Source organism: Ranitomeya variabilis, chromosome 4 (assembly GCF_051348905.1).
Source record: "Ranitomeya variabilis isolate aRanVar5 chromosome 4, aRanVar5.hap1, whole genome shotgun sequence".
In the NCBI taxonomy this organism is placed as follows: domain Eukaryota; kingdom Metazoa; phylum Chordata; class Amphibia; order Anura; family Dendrobatidae; genus Ranitomeya; species Ranitomeya variabilis.
This window is the reverse complement of record NC_135235.1, coordinates 265,034,179-265,050,057: the sequence shown is the minus strand read 5'-3', so window position 1 is coordinate 265,050,057 and position 15,879 is coordinate 265,034,179. Positions and strand designations below refer to the sequence as shown.

Sequence of the window (15,879 nt, the reverse complement as noted above, 5' to 3'; positions counted from 1 at the left end):
TGCGCACATCGTATACAACCTGTGTCACACGATGCAATCATGCCGCCACAGCGGGACACTAGACGACGAAAGAAAGTTTCAAACGATCTGCTACGACGTACGATTCTCAGCGGGGATCCGGATCGCAGGAGCGTGTCAGACACAACGATATCGTAACTATATCGCTAGAACGTCACGAATCGTGCCGTCGTAGCGATCAAAATTGCACTGTGTGACAGTACCCTTACTGCCAAGAGAGCAGGTTTTGTTTGCAAAAAAAAAAACGCAGCAAAAACGCAACTTGTTAACATAACTTAATGTAGGCATCACAATATCCTGTGGTGGTCATCAATTAGCTCATGTGCTAAGAATCAGTCACTAATGTGAGTCCTGTCCATGGAGCTGCCATTGTCTAAGTGCATTTCTCCACTTCATACAGAGCACAAATCTGGGAACTGAAGGTAAAGAGCTGAATGAATGAGGCATCGGCACTTGTAGCAAATTTCAGGCTGTTTTTCTGCAGCAAAACATGCAGGTGTTACATGTGAATTTTCTTGCTGATTTATGGCAGATTTCACCTTGTACGCTGAAAACTTTGCAATGAAAATCTACAAAAAGGATCAAAGTGTTACACATTTCAATATCTCTACTAGGTGCAGTAAATCTCATCTGCTGAGCTGGTGCTGTATTTTGAAGTGGATGCAAAAAAAACCTCATTATGTGGGCGAGAGAATTAACTTAATTACTTTGCCATTATTGTAAAAAGCTGTGGACTTTATGTGTGAAAAAATCGGCACCAAATATGCAAGGTGTGAACCCAACCTAATTGCTGAGCAGGGTCTCCAGGGTCGATGGGTTCATGTGAGGATCTAAAGTAATATCGTCCAAGTTTCATCAAGAAAACGGATGCTTTTTTTGCCTCATTCAGCTTCCTTAGGCTATGTTCCCACAATGAGTTTTTGGTGAGTAAAGTTTAAAACACTTAGGGTACTGTCACACAGTGCAATTTTGATTGCTACGACGGCACGATTCGTGACGTCGCAGCGTCGTATGATTATCGCTCCAGCGTCGTAGACTGCGGTCACACTTTGCAATCACGGCGCTGGAGCGATGCCGAAATCCCCGGGTAACCAGGGTAAACATCGGGTTACTAAGCGCAGGGCCGCGCTTAGTAACCCGATGTTTACCGTGGTTACCAGCGTAAAAGTAAAAAAAAAAAAACGTACATACTCACCATCTGATGTCCGTCAGGTCCCTTGCCGTCTGCTTCCTGCTCTGACTGAGCTGCCGTACAGTGAGAGCAGAGTGCAGCGGTGACGTCACCGCTGTGATCTGCTCTCACTTTCCGGCCGGCAGACAGTCAGAGCGGGAAGCAGACGGCAAGGGACCTGACGGACATCAGATGGTGAGTATGTACGGTTTTTTTTTTTTTACTTTTACGCTGGTAACCACGGTAAACATCGGGTTACTAAGCGCGGCCCTGCGCTTAGTAACCCGATGTTTACCCTGGTTACCAGCGAACGCATCGCTGGATCGCTGTCACACACAACGATCCAGCGATGACAGCGGGAGATCCAGCGACGAAAGAAAGTTTCAAACGATCTGCTACGACGTACGATTCTCAGCAGGGTCCCTGATCGCTGCTGCGTGTCAGACACTGCGATATCGTAACGATATCGCTAGAACGTCACGAATTGTACCATTGTAGCGATCAAAATTGCACTGTGTGACAGTACCCTTAGGCTAAGTTCACACTAGGCATTTGTTGGTTGCGTTTATTTTTTCTGCAGCGAAACCTGATCTCTTGACAGTAAAGAAGCTGCAGAAGTAAAGTGTGTTTTCCTTGCATTTTTCATGGGTTTTGATGCGTTTTTTTGCAGTGGTTTCACTGGTTTGGCATGCTAGATTTGTCTTTTGTACATGCTGATAAAGTTTAGTATTGGGAAAAAAAGTCATATTCCACAGAATGAGGTTTTGGCACAAAACGCTGCAAAAATTGATACCTGTAGTTTTTTGGCACTTTTTTTCACCACTCATTCTAGTCAATGGGTGAAAAATGCTGAAAGAAGTGACATGCTCTGGGTCCAAAAAATCATGCAAAGCACAAAATATTGATGACAGAAAAGCCGATGTGTGTGCATGAGATTTCTGATATCGCATAGGCTTTGCTGGTATTGTAAAGCGCAGCTGAAATTTAGCATTAAAAAAAGCAAAATAAAAAGCAGCAAAAACACCCTGTGTGAACATAGCCTTATTGTATATTTTAATTGACAGAAGTTTTAGGTAAAGCTTCTGGGTCCTAATATAGCCTGTACACCAGGGCCCACCTACTACGGATCATCTGTAGCGTCAAGTATCACTGTAGGACACATTTATTTCTAGATCACCCCGAGGAGGCGCTGATTTCTTGTAAGGGAGCTCTGACCTCCGTGCACGGCTCCAGCACTTGCGTGTAGTCTGGAGACCGGCAGGGCGTCTCCAGGATCAAGAAAATAAAGAGTAATATTGGGGAGAAAAAAAAACCCTGGAAGATTTCAGCTCTGAAGCACACCAAGGTAATCATCTAGTACTTTTCTAATAGTAGATTATTTCCTGCAGTAAGTAATAGCTCCCATTTGTGTCACTCACCACAACAATTAAAATATAATTATATAGATATACAGACAAGGACCAGATAATACCAGTAACTTTTCCAAACTAAACACATCATAAAAAAGCATTATTATTACCAAAAATACCACAATAGCAGTCTGAAATAATACCACCAAACCATGACCACTGTCACCGTAAGAGACTTTGTGATATAACTTATTGGAGAAATCTTTTTTTTTTTTTTCTTTCCTCCTGGACTGATCTTTCATTCTCAACATTAATTTCATGTTTTGTTTACTATTGATTTATGAAATTTAAACCGGCTACTCTTCAATTTATTACATTTTTTAAAGGCAATCCCCCCCCCCCCTTTACATTACAAACTGCTCAGTTTTGCAATTTTACACTGATGTCCCTTTTGGTTGATATTTCACAAGGTCTCTGATGTGGAATTTCTCAGGGCAAGTCTCCTACTTCCTCAATACTGTCTGTGTCACGTGTTTAACGCGTCAAAGAGGAGCTAGAAGATCGCAGAGTCTGATTTCTCCTACCCTGCACTGGTCAGAAGTGCTTCACCTTCATATTAAATGGTGGACATTTCTTTTAGAAGTGCAGGGCTTAATCTGCTCAGTTGAGAGCTCTTGGAAGCTTTCCTGCATTAACGCTCTAGGCTGTTCACTGTTAGCCACTCCCATCTTCCTTATGATCTGGGTCCTGGCTAGCACTCATTGTCAGAACAGCTTCACCCTGAATCCATCTACTCCCACCTATTGTCAGTGATAAACCTACACTGGACTATCTCCAACTTCTACATTGCGGGCTCCTTTATAATGCATACTCTCCTGGCCGGAGGGCAGAGGCGGGTACTCTCTGACTTCAAAATGTACCCGGTTTATGAGGGGTATCGGCATCTAAGCAATTAGGCCTCACCTTCTCTCTGGAGATGTCCAACTCACCAATGTTCAGGATTCCCGGGTGCATGGTTCTCAACAGTTCAACCTCTACGTCGGTGTTCCCCAACTCTGGTCCTCAAGAGCCACCAACAGGTCACGTATTCAGGATTTCCTTAGTATTGCACAGGTGATGTAATTCTTAACTTTCCAAGTAATGCAATTATCACCTGGGCAATACTAAGGGTACCGTCACACAGTACCATTTTGATCGCTACGACGGTACGATTCGTGACGTTCTAGCGATATCGTTACGATATCGCAGTGTCTGACACGCAGCAGCGATCAGGGATCCTGCTGAGAATCGTACGTCGTAGCAGATCGTATGGAACTTTCTTTCGTCGCTTGATCACCCGCTGACATCGCTGGATCGTTGTGTGTGACAGCGATTCCTGCGATGTGTTCGCTTGTAACCAGGGTAAACATCGGGTAACTAAGCGCAGGGCCGCGCTTAGTAACCCGATGTTTACCGTGGTTACCAGCGTAAACGTAAAAAAAACAAACAGTACATACTTACATTCCGGTGTCTGTCCCCGGCGTCTCAGCTTCTCTGCACTGTGTGAGCGTCTGCCAGCCGGAAACGAGCACAGCGGTGACGTCAGATGTCACCGCTGTGCTTTCCGGCTATGGCGCTTACACAGTGGAGAGAAGCAGAACGCCGGGGACAGACACCGGAATGTAAGTATGTACTGTTTGTTTTTTTTACGTTTACGCTGGTAACCAGGGTAAACATCGGGTTACTAAGCGCGGCCCTGCGCTTAGTTACCCGATGTTTACCCTGGTTACCAGGGACTTCGGCATCGCTCCAGCGCCGTGATTGCAACGTGTGACCGCAGTCTACGACGCTGGAGCGATAATCATACGATAGCTGCGACGTCACGGATCGTGCCGTCGTAGCGATTAAAATGGTACTGTGTGACGGTACCCTAAGGAAATCCTGAAAACATGACGTGTTCGTGGCTCTTGAGGACCGGAGTTGGGGAACATTGTTCTACGTCAAGGCTCTGCATTTTGAGATGGAATCATTCAGGACATCCATTGACATCAATGATGCACACTCACACACCCCCATCTGCCAGACTCCTCGGTGTTTCCCTTGGTTTGACACTAATCCCATTCAATACCAATTTGTTGACCTCCCATTTGGCCAGCCTTCAGCCTCATGGTGCCCTTGCCTCTGTGATAGCCATCCTGCACTGCAGGGTGGTTGTAGCCCAAACTTCACTTATATCGTGGTAAAAACACAATCCAGAGTGAACAACTGGAAGAGCCTTTACATCACTCTGAACATGCTGAATTGCTTCCTTCCTTCTCTCTAACTTTCCTAGATGCTTTAACTCTGCACTAGCTTGAATTTTTTTCCAATTGACTAATTACACATCTTCCAGTAGCCTGTCTTGCCTCACCCCAATCTCACCTATGAGATGCAAGTGCCGGAACTCACGATTTCCGCTATAGAACAGTTTCCATAAGCCAAGTTTCACCCACTTCTGTGAGTAATAGTTGTGCAATGGAACAAATCCAAGTAGTCTCTAAACATACTCCTCTAATCAGTACATCACTCTCTTAAGTGGTGGTTCCACTCTCATTTTCGCTCTCTGGGATGGTCCTAGCTCCTATATCACTGGAGATTCTTTACGTTAGATGTCGGGCTACACAATTGCAAATGAGTCCTAAAAGTTGAACAACTCAAAAAATGTGCTTGGACTCATGGGTTTTCACTCCTGCTCAATGTCTTTGGAATTCCAAGCCATTCTCCTGTGTGTGAATATGTGACTTATCTCATGACAATTGACCTTGTGAGAGTCCAGACAGACAATGTTGGAGCTGTCACTTACCTGAGCTACTAGGATGGCACCCAGAGTACAGCTGCCATGAAAAAATCTGCCAAAATCCTGTGGTGGGTCCAAGAACACACCCCATTGAACAAATAGATTGATATCTTTTTTAATTGCTAGGTACTTGGCTCGGGAAGTAGAGCGCTACATCCCAAGGTGTCTGTAAAGTTCAACTCCAGAATGGCCCTCTTGATTAGTCTACTATATGGCAGACTCGACCTCAAGTTGACAAGATTTGCATCCAGATCTCCGGATCCCACAGCTCTTGTGGTGGATACTTTAATTACAGACTCTCCTCCACTGTTTCCTCAGCAAGGTTGAAGCGTAGGTCACACCAGTGATTCTCATCAACTGGTGCACTGATAGACAGTTGATTATCTGATGTTCCCTGGTGCTTTGATCTTTGGATAGATTTATCCAAGTTGAAAAAGTGCCTACTGTGATTATAGTATAGTATTTACTGGCTTGTGTTGTTGAGGGTCTCAATTACTAAACATCCACTATTTAGCATTCTGCTCAGTGGGCAGAAGCCCCGGGCTCCTGTCGAGCATGCAGAGTGGAGCATGCATCCGTTTCGCAGTAACCCCCATAATAAACTATGGTGCTATGCACATGTCCATATTTTCATTGACCGTGTGTATGTGCAAAATGCACGGTGACATGTCCGTTTCTTTTTTTCCAGCAGCACGGATGTAAAGGGCCAATAGAAGTCTATGGGTCTGTAAAAACAAAGTGTTAGCATTGGCAGCTGTGTCTTCTAAATCGTCTTTTATGCTTTTTCATCAGGATACCCTTTTACCCCCCAAAAAATACTATTGGCAAAGTGCATGCACCCCTTCCATGTCCTATCCATCAGTCACGACTTTGGTGGTTCTGATATATATATATATATATATATATATATATATATATATATATATATATATATATACAGTGCCTACAAGTAGTATTCAACCCCCTGCAGATTTAGCAGGTTTACACATTTGGAATTAACTTGGCATTGTGACATTTGGACTGTAGATCAGCCAGGAAGTGTGAAATGCACTGCAGCAAAAAAGAATGTTATTTCTTTGTTTATTTTTTTTTTAAATTGTGAAAAGTTTTTTCAGAGGGTCATTTATTATTCAACCCCTCAACCCACCATAATTCTGTTTGGTTCCCCTAAAGTATTAAGAAGTAGTTCAGGCACAAAGAACAATGAGCTTCACATGTTTGGATTAATTATCTCTTTTTCCAGCCTTTTCTGACTATTTAAGACCCTCCCCAAACTTGTGAACAGCACTCATACATGGTCAACATGGGAAAGACAAAGGAGCATTCCAAGGCCATCAGAGACAAGATCGTGGAGGGTCACAAGGCTGGCAAGGGGTACAAAACCCTTTCCAAGGAGTTGGGCCTACCTGTCTCCACTGTTGGGAGCATCATCCGGAAGTGGAAGGCTTATGGAACTACTGTTAGCCTTCCACGGCCTGGACAGCCTTTGAAAGTTTCCTCCCATGCCGAGGCCAGGCTTGTCCGAAGAGTCAAGGCTAACCCAAGGACAACAAGGAAGGAGCTCCGGGAAGATCTCATGGCAGTGGGGACATTGGTTTCAGTCAATACCATAAGTAACGTACTCCACCGCAATGGTCTCCGTTCCAGACGAGCCCGTAAGGTACCTTTACTTTCAAAGCGTCATGTCAAGGCTCCTCTACAGTTTGCTCATGATCACTTGGAGGACTCTGAGACTGACTGGTTCAAGGTTCTCTGGTCTGATGAGACCAAGATCGAGATCTTTGGTGCCAACCACACACGTGACGTTTGGAGACTGGATGGCACTGCATACGACCCCAAGAATACCATCCCTACAGTCAAGCATGGTGGTGGCAGCATCATGCTGTGGGGCTGTTTCTCAGCCAAGGGGCCTGGCCATCTGGTCCGCATCCATGGGAAGATGGATAGCACGGCCTACCTGGAGATTTTGGCCAAGAACCTCAGCTCCTCCATCAAGGATCTTAAGATGGGTCGTCATTTCATCTTCCAACAAGACAACGACCCAAAGCACACAGCCAAGAAAACCAAGGCCTGGTTCAAGAGGCAAAAAACCAAGGTGTTGCAGTGGCCTAGTCAGTCTCCTGACCTTAACCCAATTGAAAACTTGTTGAAGGAGCTCAAGATTAAAGTCCACATGAGACACCCAAAGAACCTAGATAACTTGGAGAAGATCTGCATGGAGGAGTGGGCCAAGATAACTCCAGAGACCTGTGCCGGCCTGATCAGGTCTTATAAAAGACGATTATTAGCTGTAATTGCAAACAAAGGTTATTCCACAAAATATTAAACCTAGGGGTTGAATAATAATTGACCCACACTTTTATGTTTAAAATTTATAAAAATTTTACTGAGCAACAAAACCTTTTGGTTTGTAAGATTTATGCATCTGTTAATAAATCCTGCTCTTGTTTGAAGTTTGAAGGCTCTAACTTATTTGCATCTTATTAAACCTGCTAAATCTGCAGGGGGTTGAATACTACTTGTAGGCACTGTGTATATATATATATATATATATATATATATATATATATATATATATATATATATATATATATATATATATATATATATGTATGTATATACATGTATAGTTAAAGCTGAGTAAAACTGAATGGTGTCCCGAATGGAATGTACAAGAAAAGGCTTTTGCTGATAAGTGACTGACAGTTTTGTTGACCTCTTATTGCACCATTTGCTGCTTTATCCACTCCACATTTCTACCTTCTCTATTCCAGTAATCATGGCACATCACTCCAGATATTCCCCGAACTACACTGAAGATTATTGGAGAGAGGAGACTTTGCCTGGATTTCATGAAGTCATTCTCCGCAGTTCTGATCTTCCGCAGGATGGAAAGGTCTATGTAATGTACCACGGGACCACGTTCTCTGCAGCTCAAGAAATTATCGGAAATGGATTTAGGCAATCTGACGATGGGATGCTGGGACGAGGGGTCTACGTCAGTAGGGACAAGAACAAAGCTCTCAGATACCCCATATGTGACAAAACAGATCAGGTTGTCCTGAAGCTTAGCATCAATGTTGGCAAGGTGAAGAAGATTGATTATCAAGGTCACTCTATGCAAAAAACATGGAATGACCATGGCTACGATACCGCCTGGGTGCCGGCGTATTGTGGGATGGTTGACAGTGGGCTGGAAGAGGATTGTATTTGGGATTCCAAAAGAATTAAGGTGGTGGGCATTGCTGAAGCCTCACCGCTGCATCTGGAATGTCTAAATATGATGTTACTATTGAAGGAAGCAAACTGTATCCTCCACCAAGTGATTGATACAATTAGCATTATGATTAGCGGGTTCTAATTTCTCTGTTAAAATCGATACCTTATTTATTAGGACCTCCGCCATCCAGTGTCTGTGGCCTCACGGTAACATTACAGGAACAGCTCAGGCTGTACGAGACTGCTCCTCATCTTCCGGCTGCGCACAAGATTTTCCAAATGGCCAACGGGTTTAACATCAGAAGCTACTCTTTCCACCCAATGCAGAAGTGACAGCCTCTGGATGACTCAATCAAAGCTGAATTAAAAATAACCCTATGCCACGTTCATTCTCTGGTTCCACCTTACAACTTTAAATAATATCAATTCTTGAAACCAGGAAATCATATCTGCACCATGTAAACAAAAATGAAGAATGTGGGTTAACCTAAACTTGCATATCCTCGTCTCACGGTCCCAGTATGGCCCACGATACTCGGACTGGAAAACTATTGTGAATGATTAAAGGGAACCTGCTCTGTAGGAACAACACTATTTATTTGTAGATATAGGGTTTTTCTGCTTCAGTGCTGTCTGGCCGCAGAACTGAAAGTGCAGCTTTCAGTCATGGGGCAGCACATGTCACCACTCAATATTCTGTGTCTGTAAGCACTCTCTGGCACTATGATAGCTCACTGTGAAAAGTGCCGGAGTGTTCTTACAGACACTGCTCACAGAATAGCGAGCGATGACTGTAGCCGCTTTGGTCACACTTCTATGACTGAAAGCTGGCGTCTCGGTGGGAAAAAAAAGTGCATTTTTTCCTGGAAGCTGCTCTTTCAATACAATGGCTAGGCAGCATTATAGCGTTATGTACCTGCAGGTTAAAGCTGAAGCAACTTTCATTTTGCTTGTTGACACGTTCCATTTAAGTATAACATGATCTTCCTCCTAACCGTCATCTTAGCTATTAGAGATGAGATGTCACAGTATTAAGTAAATCTTAACTCAAAAGTAATGTTTTTTTTTTTTATCTTACATTTTTTTGGGGGGAAATTTTCTACAATAAAAAAATAATTATAGTTCTATGCAAAAGATTTAAAAAAAACAAAATGCCTCATTGGAAGAGAAGGAAGAATAAAGGAAACCATCCTACCGTATAATAAAAAACACGGGTATTCCTTGAATCTCTCTGACCATTGTGCTCCCTACTCATTCCGTTCTTACTTGTTGGTAACGCGTATCATTTCTTTATTTTACCCCCATTTATCTTAGAACATCGCCCAGATGATGTAGCACAAGACGTGCTACTTCTCAAATTACTTGTGATTGACCTTTAAGGCAAAACTTGTGCTGTAGGTACAGTCACAAATATAGTGTGTGTGTGTGTGTATATGTGTGTGTGTGTGTGTGTGTGCGTATATACAGTTAGGTCCATATATATTTGGACAGAGACAACCTTTTTCTAATTTTGGTTATAGACATTACCACAATGAATTTTAAACAAAACAATTCAGATGCAGTTGAAGTTCAGACTTTCAGCTTTCATTTGAGGGTATCCACATTAAAATTGGATGAAGGGTTTAGGAGCTTCCGCTCCTTAACATGTGCCACCCTGTTTTTAAAGGGACCAAAAGTAATTGGACAATTGACTCCAAGGCTATTTCATGGACAGGTGTGGGCAATCCCTTCATTATGTCATTCTGAATTAAGCAGATAAAAGGCCTGGAGTTGATTTGAGGTGTGGTGCTTGCATTTGGAAGGTTTTGCTGTGAAGTAAACATGCGGTCAAAGGAGCTCTCCATGCAGGTGAAACAAGCCATCCTTAAGCTGCGAAAACAGAAAAAAACCCATCTGAAAAATTGCTACAATATTAGGAGTGGCAAAATCTACAGTTAGGTACATCCTGAGAAAGAAAGAAAGCACTGGTGAACTCATCAATGCAAAAAGACCTGGGTGCCCACGGAAGACAACAGCGGTGGATGATCGCAGAATAATCTCCATGGTGAAGAGAAACCTCTTCACAACAGCCAACCAAGTGACCAACACTCTCCAGGAGGTCGGCGTATCAATATCCAAATCTACCATAAAGAGAAGACTGCATGAAAGTAAATACAGAGGGTTCACTGAACGGTGCAAGTCACTCATAAGCATCAAGAATAAAAAGGCTATACTGGACTTTGCTAAAAAACATCTAAAAAAGCCAGCACAGTTCTGGAAGAACATTCTTTGGACAGATGAAACCAAGATCAACCTCTACCAGAATGATGGAAAGAGAAAAGTATGGCGAAGGCGTGGTACAGCTCATGATCCAAAGCATACCACATCATCTGTAAAACACGGCGGAGGCAGTGTGATGGCTTGGGCATGCATGGCTGCCAGTGGCACTGGGTCACTAGTGTTTATTGATGATGTGACACAGGACAGAAGCAGCCGAATGAATTCTGAGGTATTCAGAGACATACGGTGTGCTCAGATCCAGCCAAATGCAGCCAAACTGATTGGTCGTCGTTTCACACTACAGATGGACAATGACCCGAAACATAAAGCCAAAGCAACCCAGGAGTTTATTAAAGCAAAGAAGTGGAATATTCTTGAATGGCCAAGTCAGTCACCTGATCTGAACCCAATTGAGCATGCATTTCACTTGTTATAGACTAAACTTCAGACAGAAAGGCCCATAAACAAACAGCAACTGCAAACCACTGCAGTGAAGGCCTGACAGAGCATCAAAAAGGAGGAAACACAGCGTCTGGTGATGTCCATGAGTTCAAGACTTCAGGCAGTCATTGCCAACAAAGGATTTTCAACCAAGTACTAGAAATGAACATTTTATTTACAATTATTTAATCTGTCCAATTACTTTTGGTCCCTTTAAAAACAGGGTGGCACATATTAAGGTGCTGAAACTCCTAAACCCTTCATCCAATTTTAATGTGGATACCCTCAAATGAAAGCTGAAAGTCTGAACTTCAACTGCATCTGAATCGTTTTGTTTAAAATTTATTGTGGTAATGTCTAGAACCAAAGTTAGAATAAATAGAGGAGAAAATCCAGCTTCCAAAAATATCAAAATTTATTGAAGATAAAATCCAAGATCCAAAAACATGGTTCACAGGAGAAGAAATGGCAGCATGCTACATGTTTCGAACAATAAGTTCTTTTTCAAAGCTGCAGCTTTGATTTTCTCCTCTATTTGTTCCACTGCCTTACGTGAAGACTGCACGTTATCCGGGCTTCCCCACAACAAATGCCTAGTAGGTGAGCTGGTTTTGTCACATTTTTTTTTTTTTTTCTAAAGTTAGAATAATGTTGTCTCTGTCCAAATATATATGGACCTAACTGTATGTATGTGTGTGTGTGTGTATATATATATATATATATATATATATATATATATATATATATATATATATATATATATATATATATATATATATATATTTATTTTATTTCTCCCATTTTTATATATTTTTGAGGTCTTTAAGGGCATGCAGATAAGTGTCAGTCCGGGTCCTGAGATGCCCGTGGATCATGCTCAGAAGCGAGTACAAATTTAAGAAAAAGTTTACGGCCCTGATTCATTGTTGCTGTTTCTCCACTTCTCTGGAATACTTTAGCTTTAGTATCTGCACCTCTTTCTCTCTACATTTTATGCAACTTTTTAATTTGCCCCTCTTTTCTTTTTGTGTGTGTATGTAATATATATATATATATATATATATATATATATATATATATATATATATATACAGTTATATGAAAAAGTTTGGGCACCCCTATTAATCTGAGCTTAATGTTTTATAAAAATTGTTTTTTTTGCAACAGCTATTTCAGTTTCATATATCTAATAACTGTTGGACACAGTAATGTTTCTTGTTGTGATTTTGCTTTTTGCTCCCTCTAGTGGTCATTAGTGATTTGACTCTGGAGCGTCTGTCTTTTCCTATATCCTCACCTGGGCCGTTAGTTCAGGGGCGTTGCTATATAAGCTCCCTGGACCTTCAGTTCAATGCCTGGCATCGTTGAAATCAGAGCTAATCTGTTGTGCTCTTGTCCTCTGATCCTGGTTCCTGTTTTTCAAGCTAAGTCTGCTTCTTTGCTTTTTGCTTTTGTTTTGTTTGGTATTTTTGTCCAGCTTGTTCCTATCTGTATCCTGACCTTTGCTGGAAGCTCTAGGGGGCTGGTGTTCTCCCCCCGGACCGTTAGACGGTTCGGGGGTTCTTGAATCTCCAGCGTGGATTTTTATAGGGTTTTTGTTGACCAGATAAGTTATCTTGCTTTATTCTGCTATTAGTAAGCTGGCCTCTCTTTGCTGAACCTGGTTCATTTCTGTGTTTGTCATTTCCTCTTACCTCACCGTTATTATTTGTGGGGGGCTTGTATCTTGCTTTGGGGTCCCTTTCTCTGGAGGCAAGAGAGGTCTTTGTTTTCTTCTCCTAGGGGTAGTTAGATTCTCCGGCTGGCGCGAGTCATCTAGCGATCACCGTAGGCATGATCCCCGGCTACTTCTAGTGTTGGCGTTAGGAGTAGCTATTTGGTCAACCCAGTTACCACAGCCCTATGAGCTGGATTTTTGTATCTTGCAGACTTACACGTTCCTCTGAGACCCTGTCCACTGGGGTCATAACAGTTTCTGCTTTGAAATAAGGTTTATTGTACTAACAGAAAGTGAGCAAACTGCATTCAAACAAAATTTGACAGGTGCATAAGTATGGGCAACTCACCAGAAAAGTGACATTAATATTTAGTAGATCCTCCTTTTGCAAAAATAACAGCCTCTAGTCGCTTCCTGTAGCTTTTAATGAGTTCCTGGATGAAGGTATTTTTGACCATTCCTCTTTACAAAACAATTCCAGTTCAGTTAAGTTTGATGGTCGCCGAGCATGGACAGCCCTCTTCAAATGATCCCACAGATGTTCAATGATATTCAGGTCTGGGGACTGGGATGGCAATTCCAGAACAGTGTAATTGTTCCTCTGCATGAATGCCTGAGTAGATTTGGAGCGGTGATTTGGATCATTGTCTTGCTGAAAGATCCATCCCCTGTGTAACTTCAACTTTGTCACTGATTCATGAACATTATTGTCAAGAATCTGCTGATACTGAGAGGAATCCATGCATCCCTCAACTTTAACAAGATTCCCGGTGCCGGCATTGGCCACACAGCCCCAAAGCATGATGGAACCTCCACCAAATTTTACTGTGGGTAGCAAGTGTTTTTCTTGGAATGCTGTGTTTTTTTGCCGCCATGCATAACGCCTTTTTGTATGACCAAACAACTCAATCTTGGTTTCATCAGTCCACAGGACCTTCTTCCAAAAAGAAATTGGCTTCTCCAAATGTGCTTTTGCATACCTCAGCCGACTCTGTTTGTGGCGTGCTTGCAGAAACGGCTTCTTTTGCATTACTCTCCCATACAGCTTCTCCTTGTGCAAAGAGCGTTGTATATTTGACCGATGCACAGTGACACCATCTGCAGCAAGTTGATGCTGCAGCTCTCTGGAGGTGGTCTGAGGATTGTCCTTGACTGGTCTCGCCATTCTTCATATATGGACACACCTTCTCATTTAAAGATTTTTCTGTATTTTCATGACTATGAAAATTGTACATTCACACTGAAGGCATCAAAACTATGAATTAACACATGTGGAATTATACTCTTAACAAAAAAGTGTGAAACAACTGAAATTATGTCTTATATTCTAGGTTCTTCAAAGTTTTTTGAAAAACCTTTTGCTTTGATAACTGCTTTGCACACTCTTGGCATTCTCTTGATGAGCTTCAAGAGGCAGTCACCGGGAATGGTCTCCCAACAATCTTGAAGGAGTTCCCAGAGATGCTTAGCACTTGGTGGCCTTTTGCCTTCACTCTGCGGTCCAGCTCACCCCAAACCATCTCGACTGGGTTCAGGTCTGGTGACTGTGGAGGCCAGGTCATCTGGCGTAGCACCCCATCACTCTCCTTCTTGGTCAAATAGCCCTTACACAGCCTGGAGGTGTGTTTGGGGTCATTGTCCTGTTGAAAAATAAATGATGGTCCATCTAAACGCAAAGTGGATGGAATAGCATGCCGCTGCAAGATGCTGTGGTAGCCATGCAGGTTGAGTATGCCTTCAATTTTGAATAAATCCCCAACAGTGTCACAGCAAAGCACCCCCACACCATCACACCTCCTCCTCCATGCTTCACGGTGGGAACCAGGCATGTAGAGTCCATCCATTCACCTTTTCTGCGTCGCACAAAGACATGGTGGTTGGAACCAAAGATCTCAAATTTGGACTCATCAGACCAAAGCGCAGATTTCCACTGGTCTAATGTCAATTCCTTGTGTTCTTTAGCCCAAACAAGTCTCTTCTGCTTGTTGCCTGTCCTTAGCAGTGGTTTCCTAGCAGCTATTTTACCATGAAGGCCTGCTGCACAAAGTCTCCTCTTAACAGTTGTTGTAGAGATGTGTCTGCTGCTAGAACTCTGTGTGGCATTGACTTGGTCTCTAATCTGAGCTGCTGTTAACCTGCGATTTCTGAGGCTGGTGACTCGGACAAACTTATCCTCAGAAGCAGAGGTGACTCTTGGTCTTCCTTTCCTGGGGCGGTCCTCATGTGAGCCAGTTTTTTTGTATCTCTTGATGGTTTTTGCCACTGCACTTGGGGACACTTTCAATGTTTTCCCAATTTTTCGGACTGACTGGCCTTAATTTCTTAAAGTAATGATGGCCACTCGTTTTTCTTTACTTAGCTTCTTTTTTCTTGCCATAATACAAATTCTAACAGTCTATTCAGTAGGACTATCAGCTGTGTATCCACCAGACTTCTGCACAACACAACTGATGGTCCCAACCCCATTTAGGGTATGTGTCCACGTGCCATTTTACATCCGGAATAGCAGTGGATTGAACGCTGCGTGGAGCCGCAGCGTTCAATCCGCAGCGTCCAGATGTTACAGCATAGTGGAGGTGATTTTATGAAACACGCACCCGGCGGCCCTGCGATTCCGAACATGCGGCGCGTCTTTTAAGATCGCAGCATGTCCGTTTACTTTGCAGCGCCGCTGCGCCGAGAGAAGGTAAATCACAGGGCCCTATGTGTGGGGTGCGATGATGCCGGATGCCGGCATCATCGCGTCTCCAGAAGGGGATGGGGCTTTGGGCGGAGCAAGTTTTTCCGCTCTGTCCAAACCGCCGGCCATCCTGAAAGTGGACACATACCCTAATAAGGCAAGAAATCCCATTTATTAAACCTGACAGGGCACACCTGTGAATTGAAAACC

The 15,879-nt window shown here is 43.0% G+C and overlaps 1 long non-coding RNA gene across 1 annotated transcript; it reads left to right on the top strand.

Moving 5' to 3' along the window:
* The first annotated feature begins 317 nt into the window (after positions 1 to 317).
* On the top strand, positions 318 to 9,908 carry LOC143764345 (uncharacterized). Its single transcript, XR_013213154.1, has 3 exons — positions 318 to 440; positions 2,362 to 2,534; positions 8,128 to 9,908. It is a non-coding gene; the product is annotated as an uncharacterized LOC143764345 (long non-coding RNA).
* Positions 9,909 to 15,879: the final 5,971 nt, after the last annotated feature.